The following is a 21,073-nucleotide window of genomic DNA, read 5'->3' as shown; positions in this document are numbered from 1 at the left end:
CGGACCCGCCGCTCCACCGCCGCCGGACCAGCCGCTCCACCGCCGGCCTCTCCGCTCGCATCCGCCCCGTCCAGCGACGCTACCGGACCTGCCCCTCCGTCGCCACCACTGCTGGCCCGCCGTCGCCATCGTAGCCGGCCCCGCCGCTCCACCGCCGCCGGCCCCGCCGCCGGCCTCTCCGCTCGCATCCGCCCCGTACATCGCCGCTACCGGACCTGCCCCTCCGTCGCCACCACCGCTGGCCCGCCGTCGCCATCGTAGCCGGCCCCGCCCCCGCGCCCCTGCAAGCCCGGCAAGCAAGGTCGTCGATCCACCTCCGCATGGTAATGCCATCGCATATGAAGTATATACAAGAAATATTATGTTGTGAATAATTTATTGAAAGTTTTGACATCATTTAAACATGCAGGAAAATACTATCTTGTCGACTCTGGATATCCAAATAGAACAGGTTATCTTGCTCCATTCAAAGAGCAACGGTACCATGTTCCAGACTTCCAAGGAGCCCCTCCACAGAACATGGAGGAAAAATTCAACCATCTTCATTCATGTTTACGAAATGCCATTGAAAGAGCATTTGGTGTTCTAAAAATGAAGTGGCGCATTCTTCTTTCCATTCCACATTTCCACGATCCTCTGACGCAAACGAAGATCATCACCGCATGCATGTGTTTGCACAACTTCATTCGCGACAGTAAGCTACATGATGCCCATTTTAGGATCGAGCGGGCCTCATATATCCATGAGGATAGCGCATCTTTTACCAGTGGACACACTTCCTCTTCTGCTGATGGCGCCATGGCACAACTACGCAAGGACATTGCTGAGAGTTTAGTTGCGTGAGAAGTTCTTGTATTGTAGTTATGAATTCACTATGACATTTGTTTTATTTTGGATTGTACTAAATTATACTACGACACCGTATTCTAATTATTATTAGTCTTTCTTTAATTTTCTTCATTCATTTATAGCTAATTTTTTACTAACATGACAGGATTGTACTAAATTATACTACGACACCGTATTCTAATTATTATTAGTCTTTCTTTAATTTTCTTCATTCATTTATAGCTAATTTTTTACTAACATGACCATATCTATGGTATTATAAGTTATTTCGAACACATATCCAATTTAGGGACATTACAGGCATTTCACAACTCAACACCTCAAATAAGCAAAATTCCTAGAAGCCCAAAAGAATGAAGGAACTTGCTTCTAGGAGCTTCTTCCCACCACAGTTTCTCTCCACCATTTCCTATAAGCTGGCTTCTGCATAAGCAGGAGCCCAAAAGAAGTGGCCCTTATGCGCCCATCAGTGCGCCCGGACACGCGGCAACCATCGGGCGGGTTCCCACGGCCGCTTGCTTTTTCGTCTGAAAAAAAAACAAACGAAATTACGGTACGCATACGAGTCCTCTCGTACCGTCGTACGACGCCTTGCTTTTCTCCTGTCAGAAACTGGAGCTGGAGCAGAGCATGGAGGCGGACGCCGGAGAGATGAAGTCGCCACGCTGACCTCCGCCGCGCCCCCGTTTAGCTCTCGCGGACTGCTCGCCGCATGCTCAGCAGGTCCCCGCTGGCGCTTCAGGACCTGCAGAAGCTGAATCTCGGGTGGACGCAGTTGCTTCTCAATCGGCTCGCGCGCGGCTTCCTGGACTACTTCTCTTCGAGAGCGCAGCATGGACCTGGAGGAGGCTGTTCCTGGGCGTCCTGCTTAAATCGTTTCCAGCGCGGCAGCCGTAAGATCCTCGATCAAGTGGTCGCGTGTTTATCGTTCACCGGCGAGGTAGCCGCTCGGCGACAACCTGCAGTTCGTTGACCCAGGCTTCCGCTCGGCGCAAAAATATGAAGCCCCTTCAGGTAAAGCAGGTGTTGGGATGCTGGTGTGGAAGGAGATTCTTTGAATGTCCCTCGTAAATCCAGCCAAAGCAGAACGACGGAGGAGTTGCCGCCCGCGCGATAGAGAAAAGGGGCGGGGGGACGGGGGCGTGGCGGGGCGTCTCCACCCCCTCCGCCCGGCGTGCTCTGCTCCAGCTCTGCATTCCGACGAGAGAAGATGGAGGGCGGCGCGGCTTATACGAGTCGATTCATATACGGTCTGTATTTCCGAATTGCTTTTCTTTTCACTTTGTAGATAAACCAAGCGCTAAGGGGAAGCGTCGGATGTGGGACAGGTAAGCGGGCGCATTAGTTGGGCGCAGGCAAGCCCTGTCCACCAAACAAGGCCTAAAGGATAAGCCACTGGTTGTTGAGGCCTTGGAATTAGGATTTGGCGACCAGGTCCAGGTCCTTCTAAACGTTGCAGCTAGCAACTCATTTGGTCTTATCCCTTTAGCTAGCACAGATGACAAGTACGACTGTCTCTTCTCCTCTAGCTTCTATTTCCAATTTATTTTTCAGAAATAGAAACCCAACAATTAGAAATTTAATGATTTTTTTTACACAGAAAATTCTAACACTAAGAGCTATGAGAAGTTTTCTGTATTATCATGCACTGAGAGCTATGATGCCAGAATGTCCTTTTGCGGTGCAATCTACTACAGTATTGATTATTATTTTAACCAAGGAAATCTGGTTACATGAAGCATGCACACGGATCTCTGCACTGAATACAGATACAAGTGACAGCAAAACAATGTTCTGTGATAGTGAGCATGTCACATTAAAACATTCTTCAGAAAAACACCCTCTCTGGTCTGCTGACGAGGCTCATTTTTGTTTGCACATGTATAAATGTTGTTCTGGGCCAAACGATCGCCTAAACTTATATATGTTTAAGTTTTCCGATATCTGAAATGATCACACGAGTAAGAAAATATGTTTGAGGAGAACTTTTCCAATTGCAGCATATAGACAATACTTGCACAGCAGAACATAGTTTTTGAGATATCAGAAATACAGAGGTTGTGTAACTCCATCCCAGCTAGCCCAGGAAACAGGACAGCCTACGCAGTACAAAAATTTCTGAACATTGCATACAAAAAAGAAAAACTAAGAAACCATACTTAACCACGATACAAATAAACCCAGATATTACCACTCTTCGAAAATGACAAGAGTAGGAGATGTCTAAACTCTTATCCAACCTTGCTGAATACCTAAGATCATAACCTATACAGGCTCAGCAACATTGGCCGGGAGCATCCTCGGTGGCAATGCTGTACATGGAACTTCTGGATGTCGAACAGCGTCCTCTCGATGCCGCGGGTGACAAACCTGATGGCAACTCCCTATCTCCAAAATCTGCCAGTGCGATGGAGGTGTTTCTCAGGCTGAGTCGGCAGGTCGTAGTTGATGACGGTAGAGACTTGCTGGACACCGATACCACAAGCCATCCGGTCAGTGGCGACGAGCACACGAAAAGACCCAGATCTGAACTCCCTGATGTCCCTGGTGTTCTGGCCCATGTGTCCGTGTGTAGCAGAGACTGTGGTCCCTTCCCCTCATCTTGTTGTCCACCTTGCGTTGGGAGTTCACTAAGATGACACTCTGGGTAATAGCCAAGGTATGTACAGACCACAGAGGGTAATCCAGCTTCAACTCTTCCTTCTCCACATTGACATAGAATTGCTAGATACACTGAAGGGTAAGCTCGTCTTCCTTAACAAGAATCCTCACGGGCTTGCGGGTTATCTCAAGGGCTTCAGGGGGCATGGTAGCACGGAAGCTGAAAATTTTCAGGAGGCATGGTAGCACAGAACACCGCAACCTAAACTTTTTATGGAAGAAGCTGGAAAATATCATAGATCTGCACAAAGTAAAGACTTAAGTAAGTTCAACCTATGCAAAAACAATCTGAACGGTTAACAATGTCAGTGAAGATGGATGTCAACAACACTCTATCTGATAAAGTAAGATAACTTATGATACTTTAGCAGAGATGCAAATTGCGACAATTGTTAAGATCAGTTGCAAGGTGCAAGTTACTCCCTCCGTCCCAAAATATAAGGCGTCTAAGGATTAGTTAAAAGTCAATGTTTTTAAAGTTTGACCAAGTTTATACACAAAAATATAAATATTTACAATACTAAATCATTATCAATAGATTCACCCTAAAGTATATTTTCTTAATATGTCAATTTGATATTGTAGATGTCAATATTTTTTTCTAAATATTTGGTCAAAGTTTGTAAGGTTTGACTTTTGACCAATCCTTAGACGCCTTACATTTTGGGACGGAGGGAGTACTTTTTAGCATTAGCAGGAGATCACACATTGCACCATGAGAAAACAATCTCAAATTGAGAAACAGGGTAGGAAAATTTACAGGAGACCCCACATGAAACCGATTGGCCAAAGCCATGCAGAAACCAGAAAGTAGATATTACAACTGATGAGTAAATAAAAGAACACTTCAGACAAAAAAAGGTCTTCCGAACAGACCAAAACACAAGTGAAGTAACTACAAACACAACTCCATTCATGTGGTACTACTACATCATTGCTTTAACATCCAAGAGAGTACTACCACAATTACAAGAATGCAAATTTATGCAGGGAAAAACAAAACTCACCGCAAGACGGTGAATGGAACAGTGAATGTTCCTCCCCACCAGGACCCTTCACTGCAAAGCACGCCGTGTGCACATTCCTCCCCACCAGGATCCTCCTCTTACTCTTCTCTCCGCCTCCAGCGGCAGCACCTATGCACCACCCAAATCAGGAAGCACACTGAACACACTATGATTAAGAAACAGCACAGTGAACACACTTGTATCAAGCAGTTCAACGACATGCAGCACGAGGTTGGTGCCATTTCAGACAGCGTGTGGTGGGGCGGAAATGTTTTCTTGTGAACCGACATAACATCACTATACAATCGCGTCCTAGTCAACCATGCGAACATTGTACTTCAGATATACCCTCGCTCTGTTCCCCTGCCACCATTTTGCTGCCTGTGTCTCACTGAATCTCTTCCGGCTGCATCCACAAAAGCGAATATTGGAATGCTGAACCAAGTCAACATGAATGGATGACAAAGATGAAAAGGTCCAAGTCTAGCTATACAAGTTTCCTTTTAAATAGAATTCAAAGGCATTTACCTGAACCGAACCCGCTTGAGGTCTCTGGCCCCTCCAGGCAAAGCAGTGAGAGTAATAAAAACACCTGGTTCATCTTGCTCTACCCATTCAGCCTCATTTTGGGATTCTGAATCCTGTGGTATACTCCCATTATTGGTCATTTCTGGATGGCTTGCCTTGTTCCTAACAGAACTTGGTCCATTAGAAGCAAACAATCCATTACTACCATCTGAAATTTGTTCTTGTTCTCCGGAACTTACTGGGCTGCCCAAACTTTCAGCAACCATGGCATGTATATCACTTGGCACAGAAATTCCAGAAAGGGGTGGTAACTTCCCGTTCTTGACTGCTCCTCCAGGTAACCTCTCTGCCATCTCCTTCAACTATTATGGAATAGAATATGGCAACACTTAGACAACAGCCATAAACATGTGGCATGAGTGACAATAGCTCTTTCTTTTTGTTTACCAATGCAGGCTAATAGAGACTTGGATAATGTGAAATTTTGACTTTTAATTGGTTCTAAATTACTAGATTTTCCACTATATCAAAACCATTTAATTCCGGTTTTGTCTTGGCTGAGCATACACAACATCAGATATGAGCTAGATATGGATCACAGTTGCACATATTTCCCTCATCCATAAGATTCATAATATAATACATAATAGTAGAGGAATCGATTCAGCATGCACATAAAATTCTCGTGAATGAGATAAATAATAATGTTAAATTGATTATATGGCCTTGTACGTATATAATTTTTGTGCATACAAACAGAATAGGCAATCTTACTTGTGCAGTCAGTGACTTGATTACTTCCTTCGCTGCGTTGCACTTTGCGGTTTCCTCCCCTGCAATGGCAACAACTTCCTTCAATTGCTTGGTAGTTCTCTCCAACTCAACTTCGAGATGTTGAGACTTCCTAGTAAGATTGTCCACCTGGCAGTGAAGAGCTTTACTATATCAGCAAAGAAATCATCACTTCTAAGAAAGATACTTGCATGATCGTACTTGAAGAGATAACATGCAGTGTACATAAGTTGTGCTTAGAAATGCCTCCATATTTAAGCAGATCAGTAGCTAGTAAGTACTGAGTTATCTGGTATGGTTGAAGGAGTAATACTATCATATTACTATTACAGAACTGCTCCGTGTTAACACTAGAAATCGACAGATCTCTGTAACAAGCTAATATAATACTTCCGATCATTGGGTTGGACAACAACGGAGAAAATGCAGAAAAATGTGTACCTGGGACCTCAAATTTAGAACTTCTTGAGTCCGGCTATCATTTGTTGGCTTGGCGCCACTGAGGACACCTCCAGAAGTTAGACCCCCAAAGTAGGTGTTGGTGTTGTAGAACGTGGAGGACTCGACCTTCTTGAAACAGGTGATGTGGCCCTAGAAATGATTCTGGATCCAGGAACAGATGCTGAGAGAAACTTTTTGAAGACCCAAATACAGGATTGAAGGATCTTGAAATGTTGAGTCCACTCCAGTGTGAACCGCTGTTTGGAATGGGGGAAACACGGGTGCTATTAAAATCAAACTTCTTGTTTTTCTTTGAATATCTACTATCCATGTTCTTATACGATTCCATTGAAGACATTCTTGATAGTTTAGCGTTTGACCTTGTTTCCAGCTCATCCTCAACCGTGTTGCTAAATCCCTGTACAACAACAGCTCCCTGCTTAGCTGAAGAGTACATGTCTGTTTCGAGTGGCTTGGTCAGTTTGCTGTAGCAGCTATCACAAACACGATAAGGTTTGCTAGGATTTGGTGCCAATGAAGCCCTCAGAGATTTTTTACTGCTGCAGGAATGGCAAAATATCAGAGCACAATTGTAGCAATTATGACGTTTTCTCCTCAAGGTAAAAGGCTGACGGCATCCTGAGCACATTGACTGATCAACTCCAGATACCCATTTATGAATGCATACTGCTGCAGTGAAATTAGTTCCACAAACAACACTCCTGACTTGCTTATCTTTTAGTGCTTCAACCAATGTAGGAGTATTCTTATCATCAGTATTCCCGTGACCTAACCGACCATTTGCACCTTTACCCCATGTGTAGACCTCAGTCCTAGAGGTCAAAACAGCCACATGATAAGCACCACAAGAGATCTCCTCAACAAAGTTTTTGTGGAGCTTCCCTTCAACACGTACAGGAAGCATACCATCTGCTTGTGGATTTCCAAGTTGGCCAAAACCAGCACTCCCCATTGTATACACATGTCCTGATGTTGTAAGAGCCACTGTCAAGAAATGACCACAAGCAACCTGGCAAAAATTGGGCTCCACCAAAGAAGCAACACATGTTGGGACAAGCCTCGATTCCTTGTCACCATGTCCTAAATGGCCTTTATCACCATCGCCCCACGTAAATATCTTTCCAGATGAACAATTGCTAGAACTTGAATTCCCAACCATTACTTCTACAACTGCAGCAGTGTGCCAAACACCACAAGCAGCCCGCACCGTCCGAAGCCCTTTGAGAGATTCCACTTCCTTGGGGACAGAGAGACTCTCGCGGTCTCCGTGGCCTAGAACTCCAAAAGAGCCATCTCCAAATGTGAACAGCTGCCCAGCGGAAGTTACTATGGCTGTATGCCAAGGGCCACAAGAAATTGATGATACATGTATACCCTCCAATGGCCCATGCAGCTTTTTTGGTACCCAGTGACTGACGTCATTGCCATGGCCCAAAAGCCCAAATTTGAAGGTGCCATCCCCCCATGTATACAAATCTCCAGATAGTGTAACAGCACAAGTGTGGTATTCACCGCAGGATACCTGCTCAATGTTCATATGAGTTAGAGCATCAATGAGCTTTGGATGTGCGACATCACAATCAACACCATGACCAAGCCGCCCACCAGATTCCTCGCCCCAGGAGTAGATCTCGCCTTGTTTACTGACAAGTGCAGCATGCCTTCCTCCACAAGATATGTTCTGCACATCAAGTCGCACAGCAAACTCTAATGATTTAGGTACAAGACAATCCATCTTTGCACCTGAGGAGCTTCCAGTCCTCGAGCTACCACCACCAAGAATTCCTTCCCCAATTCCTTTTCCCCATATTAAAACATCACCTAAAGCATCACCATCGTCATAGCCAGAACCGTGACTTGATGAGCTAACAACACTTGAATAACTGACCCGGAAAGCATCCATTGGGATGCCTCTCGAGTGCCCATTTGTGTTATCTGATTGTCCAGATGACATAGAGTGGACCGATCCTGCATTAGAATCTGATGGTAAGAAGCCCTTGGGAGGAGCTGCATATAACGCAGCATCTGAAAAGGCCTTCTCCAAGCCATTCTTTGGTGGACTCCCATATGGACTACGAAGGCGGTAGTTTTCATTGAAATCCTGTTGTAAAACATCTATCAGAACTCATCTTCATAAAGTATTACCAACATGATGAAAAGTATCATTTCGTACATTAAAAAAAGATCATTCGAATTCCCCTATTCAGGCAAGAACAGTAGTTAGATACATGCGACTCTAGAAAAATCTGCGTCAATTAATTTGGAACGGAGGGAGTACCTTATTGACATAGTCATTTCTGTTGAAAAGAGAGCTCAATGGAGAGCTCGGTCGCGTGCAAGTCCTTGGACTAGTTGCAGCAGAGGAAACGCTATCACTTCTCGAGTCAGTTCTCCATTTTCTTTGATGACTACGTGAAATCAAAGTTTTCAGCCCAGCAAACCACACTTCCGCCTCATCTTTGTCCTTACATATCTGGCACAATTGTGTAAATCATATTACCATGTATAGACTGATACTTATGTAAACAGAGAAGCAAAAGAAAACAAAAATTAGAAAGAGAATAGAGAGACATGAACATGAAATGTGTACTGCAAACTTACAATGTCCAGTGACCTGTCATGCGAAATAAGAGAAAATGACTGACATTCCTTCTCAGGTCGTGGATACCTTTGAAATATTGCCTAGATTTCACAAAAATTGAAAGAATGAAGGTCCAGTTAGTAAAATTACATGGCAACTACAATACAAGGGGATAATTATGAGTTATGACCAAGATCGAGTATCTCATCACAAAAATGAAACAATGCCATGATAAGGCAGTTTACAAATAACTTTCCCCAGCAGAATGATCAACTTAGAAAGTTTTATATTAATGGAAAAATTATATATTGAACCAAATAATAATAAATGAAGCATTTATCAGACTTATTCAAATGCAACATCAAGTATTGTCCAACCTCAGAAGTTTGATAAAGCTGAAACCTAACTCATCAAAGCTGAAACCTAACTCTCATCAAAGCTGAAACCTAACTTGTCTAGTTGCAGAACATCCGGAGAAGCTATTCAACTGTGCAAATCAGTTTACCACATAACACGCACAACATGATGCAAGCTTTTGTCCCCACTCCCCAGTTGTGATTGCATCCATATGCCAGAAGTTCGCTAAAAGGTTTGCTTTTTTTCAGAATAGAAGTGCATCATAAAGAGTTCGCAAGAAAACACCAACAGCGAGCCAGGAGAATTTTCAAATGCCTCTTGATCAAAAAAATTGTCACGAAATGTACAAATGCTGATAGGATCAACTTGTAGAAATTTCATTGTTAGGAAAATAAACTTACAGTCCGTTGGCCAGGCATTATCCTGGACACATGGCTCAGCTTTAGATGTTTCTCTTCTTTTGCTGAAAACCATATCAATGCGGACTCGTCCTGTAGAAACCAAGAACACTCCATACAGGTGAGACAAACGCGAAGGACTTGAGAGATTCAAAGCTAGGGAGTGGAAATAATCTCACATTGGATAACCTAAATGGACAAAATTTTGGCTTCCCTCTACGCCCATATTTCAACAAGTAGGCTCCTTTCTTGAGAACGGTTATAGCCTGACAAAAACCAATTCAACCAGAAAACCAGTGGTATCAGTCCTCCTCTAGCATTTCAATATTAAACAAAAATAATATAGTGATCAAGAACATCCAAGTTTCAGATGCCAAATGGGAAAGTAAAATAGCATGCCATAACCATGAAAAAGTTTCGAAGTCATGCAAGCGTTCTTCAAAACAAATACAGCCTTCATAAGTAATTTAACGGGATTCTTAGTTTAGATCTCATGAGCTGTCAGAAGCAACAAAAGGGTACATGTGCCCTCTTGAACGTGTAACCCTGAGAAGCTGATATCTGGGGTATATGACCTTCAGGGCAGATCTTCAGTTACCGGAGAAAAGTTAAATGAACGAACAAAACGCACAAGGCATAACCCAACAAACTGTTGAGCAAATAGAACACCCTAACGACTGATGTCTGAGATAACAGAAACGACTGGTTGCTAGTTCTTGAGATTGACAGTTTTTCACAAAGCAACAGAAAACAGTCCCTCTCTTTGACCAACCTATTCCGCGTCCCACTGAACCTGAATCCCCTCGAGAGCCTCGACTCCACAAAACATGGTAGGAGATGAGAATATGGCACTTATGGTTCCACCTCACATGCTAAGCGTAACACGGCAAGCTATTGAGCATATAGAACGGCAGACGGCATCCGAATAACCGAGGTCTGAGATGATAGAAAATTCTGGCTTCTAGTTTTTTCAAACTGAAAATTTTTCACTACGTAACAGAGAACAGTCCCTTTCTCTGTGCTGATTTTACTTTCCATTTGGATGCCATCTGGTCCAACGTTCCATCCCAAAATCAAGAGGAGTTAGAAATTGCAGGAGCAACACAATATACATTCGAAGAAGCTTTCCACAACAATACGAGAGCAACTGTAATAGTAACTACATAATAACCACACAAACTGCCCGTCGTCAGTCAGTCAGCCACCACCGACAAATTCCCCGTCCTAACACGATCGTCCACTGAAGCTGAAGCTGAACCCTCCTGAGCCTCGACTCCCCGTAAAAAAAGAAGTGTAGGAAATGAGAGTAGAGCACCTACGGATCGACCTCGCGGGGTAAACACCAGCAGATTCTACCAAGCAAGCGGCGCTGAACCAAAACCGCCACTCCGTCGCAGGTCCACTCCGCCGCACAGAAAGAGGGTTTTTAACATCCAGAAATTCCGCCGCCATTCCCGGTGCACCCGCTAGCAGGCCAAATTAGCAGGAGCGGGAGAAGGCAGCCGCAGAGACCCCGAGGAAAAACATTCTCGGCGAACGCGCCCTTGAGAGACGAAGACAGAACAGGTGTCGCGTCGGCCGAATTGAGCGGGAGGGGACGCGCACCTGCTCGACGTCGCGCTCGACGGGCGGGCCGGCCCGGACGCCGCCGAGAACCGAGGACGTGTCCGACATCGGCGCGAGCCCGCCGTATCAGCAGCGCCCCATCGCGGTCGGTCGGTGGTGAGGCGCGCGCCAATGGGGGCTCGCCGGCGACCTAGAGAGGGCTCCTTGGCGTCGCCGGGGTTGGGATCGAGGCGTGGGCGGGGTGAACGGGGTTTGGGCTAGGCTCGGCAGCGGAGCTACGGAGGGGAGAGAGATCGCGACTGGGCGGAGATGGAGGGAGGAGAGGAACAGGGGAGAGAGAGAGAGAGATGAAAGAATTTAAGCTTTTCTGGGTTTTTTTTGTTAGGCTCGCTCGGGGTACAGCTTTTTGGCTCTGCTTGGGTTTGGCCGTATGGATATAGTGGAGTGGGGATTTGGTTGGGTTCGGCTTGGGATCTGACTCTGACTAGGGCTGGCCTCGCTTCTGCTGTGGATCTATCCTGTCGCTCCAATCATGGACGGGAGGCGGTGGTGCGAGCATCTCCACCGGCCGTCCCCCAATAGACGCTGGCGGGGAAGTATCGGGCTGTTCTGCGTGTTGGTTGGCTGGCTTCGCTTGATCGCGGCGTCATGTGTGCCCGCCGCTCGGCGTATGAAGGCGCGCGTGTTCGATCCAGCCGACGATTGTGGCACGGCGTAGCTGGCGTTGGAGAGGGGTCACCCGTGCAGCAGCTTGAACTGTTGCGGCACTGGGATGCGCTGCCAGCAGAGAAAGTCAGCCTCGTCGTAGCTCGAGGTGGTGGTGTGGTGGTGGGTGTGTCGCGCAGCGTGTGAGAGAGTGGTGGCGGCGGCTAGGGTTGGACGACGGGGGAGAAGAGCAGTGCGTCGGTGTGGTTTTAAGGGCGGCGGCGGACGTGCATTGAATGCACGTGGGGGAATGTGGGTGGATGATGCGTGGCCAGTCGCCTCCTCATCAACATCGTTGTCCTCGTCGCCGCCTCCATTGCCTAGTGATGCAATTGACGCCGACGATCGTCCAATACGCGTCATTTTTAATGCGACCCATCGCCTCTTGTCACTGCCAAGGAGGTCCCACCCAAAAAAAAACTCTGTGGCGCGAGGCGCCAGTGCGTCCGATTCACGCCCTTTGCGAAGGGCCGACACGAGGTTGTCGGCGCTTCTATTGGGCACGACAAGGCGTCGAAGCTTTATTGGGTGTATCGGTGGGAGCCCAAAAACATAGCCGACCCCCCAAATAGTTATCGCGGCCGTCGGTGAAGATGCTCTGAGTATGCCAACGCCGTCACGGAAGGGCGCCAGCGAACCCAACGGTAGATGCTTGTGGGCCCCGGTTGCCAGTGGGCTAGATTCTGCCTCCTCCACGATCGAGCTGCCTCTTTCTCGAATTTAGATAAATTTTCGACATCTTTTCATGAATGGAAGGAGTATTACTTATTTCTCGATTTTCAAAAGTAAAAAAGATATACGGAGTACTTGTTTCTCGGTCTACCACTTCTAGATAGAGCTCCTTGGCGTCGCCGGGGGTGGGATCGAGGCGTGGGCCGGCGGGGTGAACGGTGGAGGAGTGGTTCGGGCTAGGCTCGGCAGCGGAGCTGCATAGGGGAAAGAGATCGCGACTGGGCGGAGATGGAGGGACGAGGAGGAGAGGAACAAGGGAGAGAGAAAAGAATTCGGAAATACTTTTGTACACCCACGCATGGGTGTGGGTGTTTCTATCACCGTTCATTTATTCCTCGAGATTCGTGCCCACCATGGTAGATAGAAAGATTCCTTTCTCTCTCCTCTTTTTATCCGAATCTTAAAGCACAATGAACGGTGACGGAAACACCCACACCCATACGTGGGTGTACAAAATCCACTCTCGAGAATTTAAACTTTTCTGTTTTGTTTTTTTTTTGGCTCGCTCGGGGTACAGCTTTTGGTTGTGCCTGGGTTTGGCCCTGGGGTTGGATATAGTGGACTGGGGATTTGGTTCGGTTCGGCTTGTGATCTGGCTCTGACTCTGGCGCTTAGGGCATGTACAATGGTGATATCTTAGCGGTGCCACGTAGGATAAATGCTTAGGTGGAGGAAAGAGAAAGATAAAAAAGACTTTGCCTTCTCTTAGCCAAGAGATCATCTCTTAGCACAATCTCTCTTACCATAAATTTAGGATGTCTCGCTAAAAAAGATAAGAATAAAAAACAACCCATTGTACATCATGTTTTATTGTTATATCTAGATTACGTGGCAGTATTAAGATAAGACAGTCTTATTAACCATTGTACATGCCCTTATGTTGTGGATCTATCCTGTCGCTGGAATCATGGGCCTGTTTGGTTTGTGGTCCCCAGCTCACCCTACCCAAAAATTGGTCATGCCAAGTAGCCTACCATATGTTTCCTTCACTAGTTTATTGCCAATTACTTAGCTGCCCATGGACTACTTGTTGTTTCCTTTACTACCTCTAGCCAAAATTTTGGCAGCCCATAGGCAGCAGTATCCCACGCCAAAAAATTGGCTAACCAATTTTGGTAGGGCTGTTGTAGGCATAATCCAAACGCACCCCATGGCTGATGATGCTGCGGCAATTGATGGACGGGAGGCGGTGATGATCCCCAAGCCAAACCCTATTGGAACAAATTTTGAATCTCAACAAAATTTGAATTTGCTGACGCCATCATGCATGCCTTGGATGAGAGGTAATATGAGACAGAGGGAGTATATGAATCATTGCAACATTTAATTCCCCCAAAGGAAACAATTTATTTACAATAGGGTTCATTACAAAATGTGCAACAAAAATGCAACATTTCTTGACTGGCACAACATACCAATCTAGAAGATGATGATGAAGCGATGCCGTGGAAGATCACCACATATGGTTTGGCCAAACGTCTAGAGAAAAACTCACTCAAGCTGGTGGAAGATAGACTAATGTTGAAGGTGTCCGACAACGAATGGTCCTAACATCAGATGCACAAGTTCAGAAACCTTGTTGATGTAGCTCTAGTACACTGAGACTAGCCGGATGGTCAGGTGGTCAGCTTGAGTTGATGGATACCTTGCAAACCTCGAGTCTCTTCATTCGTGGGTTTGCAGCTTATAGTTTCCCATGTAAGAATATACCCTGGGTGCAAGTGTCCATGGCGATCATTTTGTTGTTGTAGCTCTAGTAGACTAGTACACTAATTAGCCTTACTGCAAATGGTGGTGCCGCTTATTTCGTTTTGCCACTTAAGATGTTTTTGGACAATGCTTTGTCGCTCCTCGATTTCTAGTTCTACAAGAATGATGTAAGACTTTGTTTTGTTTAATGGAACTGGGGTGTGGCTCTTTCCTCTAAAAACTGCAACACTTCAAACATATGCCTATGTAGATTTTTTTTAAGAATTTGGGAGAGATTTTAATATATTTTTAAACTAAACTATTGTTTTTTTGCGAGACGTAGACACTCACAGATACGTATATACGCTCACTCCTATGAACCCATGCACACCTACCTTTGTGAGCACCTTCGAGAGATTGGGTCTAAGAAACTGATATGGGTGGTCTTGAGATTGACGAAATCATTCTCGTTGTCAACGGGAATGTTGCCTCTTACAGAAAGAATATTCAACCTTTTATGAGACATCAAAATGTGTCAAACCTAGGATTTAAACTCTTGTGAGCCACTGTTTTAACTAATTCATGATGGTCCCAGTTTCGAGCTAATAGTGATTTTAGATCGAGTATATTGTTCGTCAAAGGTGCGCTTTCGTACGTTCGAGATCCACCTCTCGTTGATTGTGTTGAATCGGCTTAAAAAGCTACTTCTGTTTTGTTTTAAAATATAAATCTTTTTAACTAATTTAACTTTTTTAAGGAGCGGAGCTAATACTATATTGAGACGAATGAGTATTTCGCATGTCTGTTTCGGCTGATACAGCAAGCTCATATACTTAAGGTACACTCCATGCTCTTTACATATGTTAACATGATGTAGACGTCGTTAGATATCAGCTAAAATGATGTGACTAGCTAGAAAGCTCTGCCTACGCTCAACTAACCCATGCTCTTCACATATACCGCCTCTGGCTTTCTCAGCGTACGTGCGGTGCATGCGTACGTGTGCGGCGTTGTATATATACAAGTCACCATCGCGATTCGATCGGACATTTTTAAAGTTGAGCAATTGGCAAAGTTAGAGTTCTGCCTACTCATTCTTTTCCGACCGACCGACGGACCGGCGGTTGGTCGAAAACATCACACATGCATGCATGAAGTCAGGATGAGTTGATCATCACCTCCGGCGAAAGAGACATGCACAGTCCAAACTCCAACAGATTGAGATAGCTGCATGCAACTAATTTCGTGAACCCTCTCGGTGGAACAGACCCCGGCCGACAGGTCCTACCGTAGGAGCTAACGTGCACGAATTTGTTCGTTGGAGGATCGATCACGAGCGTGACAAGTATATATGATCTATCTGTAGCACATTGGCCAGTGGGGAGCTAGGTGGAGGAGGAAGAGGAAACTAATGGACGATTTGTGGGGTTGCATCACCGTATGTTCGCCGTTGCTAGGACGTATGCTTAATTGGTCGGCTTGGTGGTACTAGCTAGTAAGGTTAACAACTACTAGTAGTACTGACTACTGAGCAGTACTTTGCACCGTCAGAAAATGAAAGCACATGCATCCACTTTCATGTTTCCACATCAAAATCACCGGCGCAGAGAAAGCGCGCGCGAGGTCAGGTTTGTGATGCAACCATTCTAGCTAGTGGCCACACTCAACCTCGCACTGTTTGAGTGCATCCCCTGGTGTCCTGTTGACACGCCACTAATCGCCCACTGTAGACTGTACGCACACACCAAAAGGATAACATTCGTGCAGGACCGACTGGGCGCATGCATGCATGGAACCCGGCCAGCACTAGGCCACCAGTAATCCAGCAACAGTGTCGAGCTGAAACCGACCTCCCAATCATGCCCACAATCTACCGCCGCGTCGTTGTGCATTGCTAAAGCGCGCCAAAGGTAAAGCCAACGCAAAGTTAATTTGCCCTACCATATATTTGTGTCCATGCCCGTCGATGTGACAATTCATGTTGTACTACCGAAAGTGCGCGTCGAGTTCTTTCGCTCAAATCAAAGCGCATCATCGTGTGAAATTAGAAAAGGTCTATTTAAAAAAATGAAACCGTGTCTAGGAGGAACTAGACACTTTTTGATATAGTAGAAACGGGATTTGGCGTGACAATTCCGAAATTCGTCCCTGACAGGAATCGAACTCCGGTCATTAGGGTATGCCACTGCGATCCCAACCACTAGGCTAAGCCCACGTCGAAAAAAAAGTCTATTTTAAGCTGTAAACTTCTAAGAGCTCATTTGATTCATAGAATTTGCATAGAAATAGTGTAGAATTTTGATCCCATGAGAATTTTTTCTATGCTAGTTGTTTGATTCATAGGAATATATCTCATAGAAACTAATCCTAACGGTGTAAATCCTACGAAAAGAAAACATTAGGGTATACCTCATGGAAAATTCATTTAGTACAATCAATTTCTCTTCACATAGGATTCAACTAGGCATGCCATCTCTAATCCTATGATTTTCCTATTCCTAATGGTAGTCTAACTATACAATTCCACTTTACATCTCTTTCATCAAGCTGTCGCCACCACCATACTAAATCCCCAAAATGCATCGTGGGCGGTGGTACGTTGGTACCACCGCCCAGCCACGTGGCCGATAGATCAGGTGAATTTCTCTTTCATGTGTTGTGGATCTCTTGTCTCGTCTACCGAAATCAATCTCGGTGCACCACCTTGCCCTACCTCCCACGCCAGCGCCGCCCTTCAGCTACCTCTAGCTGTGCACCTCCCAACCTACCTCCTATGTTTTTGCCGCCACTCCACTACCTCTTGTTCCTGTGCGCGAGCAGCACGTGGAGCGGTGCCCTGTTCCCCGCGTTCGAGCAGCGCCGGGTGCGGCGACCATGATGGCCCCCACGTGTACCTACTTTTTTTAGATCTGTGGGAGAGTGCTATGTAGGAATAGATAGATGAATATGACATATGGGCCCATTTTGTCAGTGAGACAATGGGTATTATCTAAACAAGTTAAGGCTGTTACATTCCGTGCGTTCTCAGCGATTGGACGGCGCCGAACGTCACCGTGTGGGCCAGGTCGGTGCGTGTGCCGCTGTATGGGCCTGGCCCGCTTCTGCATGCCCGCCGCGTGTTGAGTTGGGGTACTCTTTCCATCGGTGCCTGGTGAGTAGGCTGTTTGACCGAGCGCATTAGATCGATTTCTCCTGGTGTTCTTCCTGGCCGACGGCGGCTGTGTTCTTCGATTCCGGCCGCTCCTCTCTCTCCGCTGTTAGATCTTGCCTGCTCTCGATTTTGGCCGGTCCTCTCTCTCCGCTGGGGGATCTTGCCTGTTGCCGTACTATGGTTCTTGCTTCTGCGATTTGGTCTGGACGGGGCGTTTCTCCGGCGGGTTTTCTTCGCATGTTCGTTCGGCCGGCAGGGTTATCCGTGGTGTGTTAATTCTTCCTGATCTTTCCCCTTTCTGCATTTGTTTGTTTTTTCCCTTTTCTCCTTTATCTCCTCATCTTCACCCGAACTGGTGACGGTCTCTCAGCAGGGGCCAGGACGGACCATTAGCGCGCTCAGGCTGGAGCTTGATCTACACCGGCGCGTCTTTGATTCCATGGAGAGCGGCGTGCGGCAGTACCTTGACTCTTTGGGGCGCCGACTCAGGATGCAGCTAGGCCGCTGCGCTCGTGGGCGGTGGCGCTCGGCCGGGTCTTGCGTGCAGTGTCGCGGGGCGCCGATGGGGGGAGTTGAACTGTGGGATTCGAGGCTGGACGGGCGTTGTTGAGTTGTTGAGGAGTGCACTACCACCTACGAGGGGATGTAGTCCACCGTGGACATCCCTTGGCTCACTTTGAAGTGCACCATGTCGAGTTGCCGTTGCATATGGTGCCTGCTTGCTCCATGTCACCTGCAAGCCGGAGCGTGTGGATCTAATAGATGATGTCACCGCTGGTACATGCCTGTGGGGTGGAGTGAAGCGGACGGAGCCTCCGGTTATTTGGTCTTCTTCCAGTGTTGTTGGTCCCTAAAGAGCTGGTTGTTCTATGCCGGATTTACTCATAAACCATGTTTTGAGTTGCAGGTTCTTGTGTTTCTAGCTACGAGTCGCGAGTCCCACGAATCTTGCAAAGAGAATGGCCGAACACTTCTTCATCTATGATTCATTCTTCTCTCTTTTAAGTTTCTGAATTTTCTGAAAGTGGCCATTGTTTGTTTCTAACTGTTCAGTATGCTTCAGCCATATAGATACATGCGAGTCAGAAATATAAAAGTAAAAAAGCAGGTACATAATGTTACTTTAGTATGATGTGTTGTAGCTCACATACAGGAAAACGTTATAAATTCAAGGTTTCATCTAGACTCTGTTACTTGAATGGATGGTTTAATGCAGATTCTCGGATGTGCAATTCATTTTCAGTGTAACTGTCTGATGAAGTATTATTGTGATACCAGTATATGCCATCTGTCCAGTTCTTACATGGTTTGATGTATTTTCACCTCAAGATTCCTTGGGCAGATATTACATGCATTTTATGTGGACATATACATGCACTTTGTTTTTTATTATTGTAGTCTACCTCTGATTTTTATTATTCTTAAATGCCCACACTACATTATTATTGGCATATAACAGTGGCTACAAGTGTTACTTAGCTTTTCTGTACCAGTAGGAATTGAAGGAAAAAAGCACGGATTTAAATTTCTGCGCTGGTGGCATTTTACTGAGACATTGCTAAGTGACTGAAGCTAGAAAGTAATATTTCATGTATTTATTACGAAATACACAAAAGAAGCATGGATGAAGGTTATCTTTCGAGATTATATTGATCCTTTGCCCCTTCTAACACTCATGACAACAATTTTGTGTGAGTTCTACTCCTTTGGTCAGCATGAAAATAATTTTGTTATTTTCCTTTTGGTCAGCATGATTTCTTATTGATCATTATAAACAGCCTATTTCCATCATGCCGGTATTTAAGGTTGATATGTGAGTGGTACTTCACATGTGTGATTGTTTTAAGTTATTCCAGAGCAGCTCCAACTAATCACGTTCCTGTGAAGTGATATATTGTCAAGTACAAATCCTCATCTTCAGCAAAAAAAGAGCGCATCAGTAGTATGTATAGATGATTTTGTTATGTCATCTTATCTCTGTTAAACATGTTATTACATGTCTAACCATTCAGATCAACAGCCGGTGGCATGTTTCTGATTTTTAAGCAACCGGTTTTATTAGTTTTGCAATTATGAATTTCTGAAGTTCGATAATTTCCGTTACAGGATTATCAAACCTTCAAACCTTTCTGCTGGTGTTGCACCTGCTTTAATTGCTGATGGAGTATACTATTTCAGTTCTTACTGGAGATATGGATAAACAAGCTTGCAATCATATAACCAATCTATTCCATCCTCTTATGTCCAAAATGCATGGTTCTAAGGGAGTTTCGGTGGAAGGTTCTTTCTTCCGATCCACTTTTGTTGTCTTTCCAAAAGAACTTGTTGTACTAGATTCTTTTCGTGCGGGGGTACATTGGACACCGGTTGTATTTGCTGATGTGATTTTTTTATTTAATATTCTGATCCATTTTATTGAATATTATGAATTCTTAAACTATATTTGCTGATGTGATTTTTTATTTAATATTCTGATACATTTGATTAAATATTGTGAATTCTTCAACTATATTTGTTGATGTGATTTTTTTTTTCACTTGCTAGGTTCTTGCACATGCTCGAAACAAAGTGTCGATGTTTTTCTTCACAAGTTGAGTAATATCTAGGTCACAATCATCAATATAACAAGACTAACACTGCCCCATTCATTCTAATCTGTCTTTTAGTTATCCAGCTGGAAGGAATGGAGACATGGAGTGCGGTCATTGACAGTGTCACTAACATTGTCTGGCTGTGACACAAATTAAAGCGCTCCCAACTATAACAAAAAAAAAATGAATTAGTGCTACGAGGAATTAGACACTAAATAATATCGTAGAAGCGGGACCTCGGCGTGAGAATTCCAGAAATTCTCTCCTGACAGGATTCAAACTCTGGTCGTTGGGGTGCACCACTACGACCCCAACCACTGGACTATGCCCACATCCTCAAGCGCTCCCAACTATAACGCTATTAACTAGCGTCATGCAGGCGGCGATGCGAAGCTCGCCTATCATCTAGTTCTTTGTCAGGATCATTTTGTTTCAATCTGCCAAAAAGCTTTTGGGTTTGATTTAGATCTAGATTAAATTAAATAGTTTAAGGTGCAAACGATAACAGGAATTTGAAGTTGAGGGTTCAATTCGCCGAATCGCTAAGAGTTCCAGGATTTGGAGTTGAGGAATTTCCCTTCATTAATTCTGGATGATTGATGGGGCGTTCCAAGCTCAGATGTACACTCGATTTTGTGCGTGCGTACCGCGGCGAACCCTGTGGCGCTCCTTGTCCTAGGCCGCCAAGCCGGCAGCAACCGTGCAAAGGCGAAAAGCTCCAACGCTGCACGTACAACACGGAGCTTTCGATAGGAAGTGGAGAAAGTAGGCACTGTTTGGTCGCTTTTGCAGGTGCGGCTTTTCTTTTTGTGCAATCGTTGTCACTGCACATTGGCTCCTGCAACAAGATCGAGTAAGATGATCGGTGTGTGGGTGTGTGGCGATGGGAGAGGGCGTAACGGCGGCGGCGGCGGTCTGGCGCGCATAACAACTCGAGTGAAAGCCGATCGGCATCGTAGCTAGCATGCTGCGTGCTGCGCTCTGCAGAAACATGACAACGATGA

General features: G+C 45.5%; 1 pseudogene; it reads right to left on the bottom strand.

The window, feature by feature from the left end:
• Nucleotides 1-2,811: 2,811 nt before the first annotated feature.
• LOC124660374 lies at nucleotides 2,812-11,309 on the bottom strand (annotated as a pseudogene).
• Nucleotides 11,310-21,073: the final 9,764 nt, after the last annotated feature.

This window comes from Lolium rigidum, chromosome 6 (genome assembly GCF_022539505.1).
Source record: "Lolium rigidum isolate FL_2022 chromosome 6, APGP_CSIRO_Lrig_0.1, whole genome shotgun sequence".
Lineage (NCBI taxonomy): Eukaryota > Viridiplantae > Streptophyta > Magnoliopsida > Poales > Poaceae > Lolium > Lolium rigidum.
The sequence above is the reverse complement of the archived record's forward strand: the minus strand, read 5'-3'. Positions and strand labels throughout refer to the sequence as shown.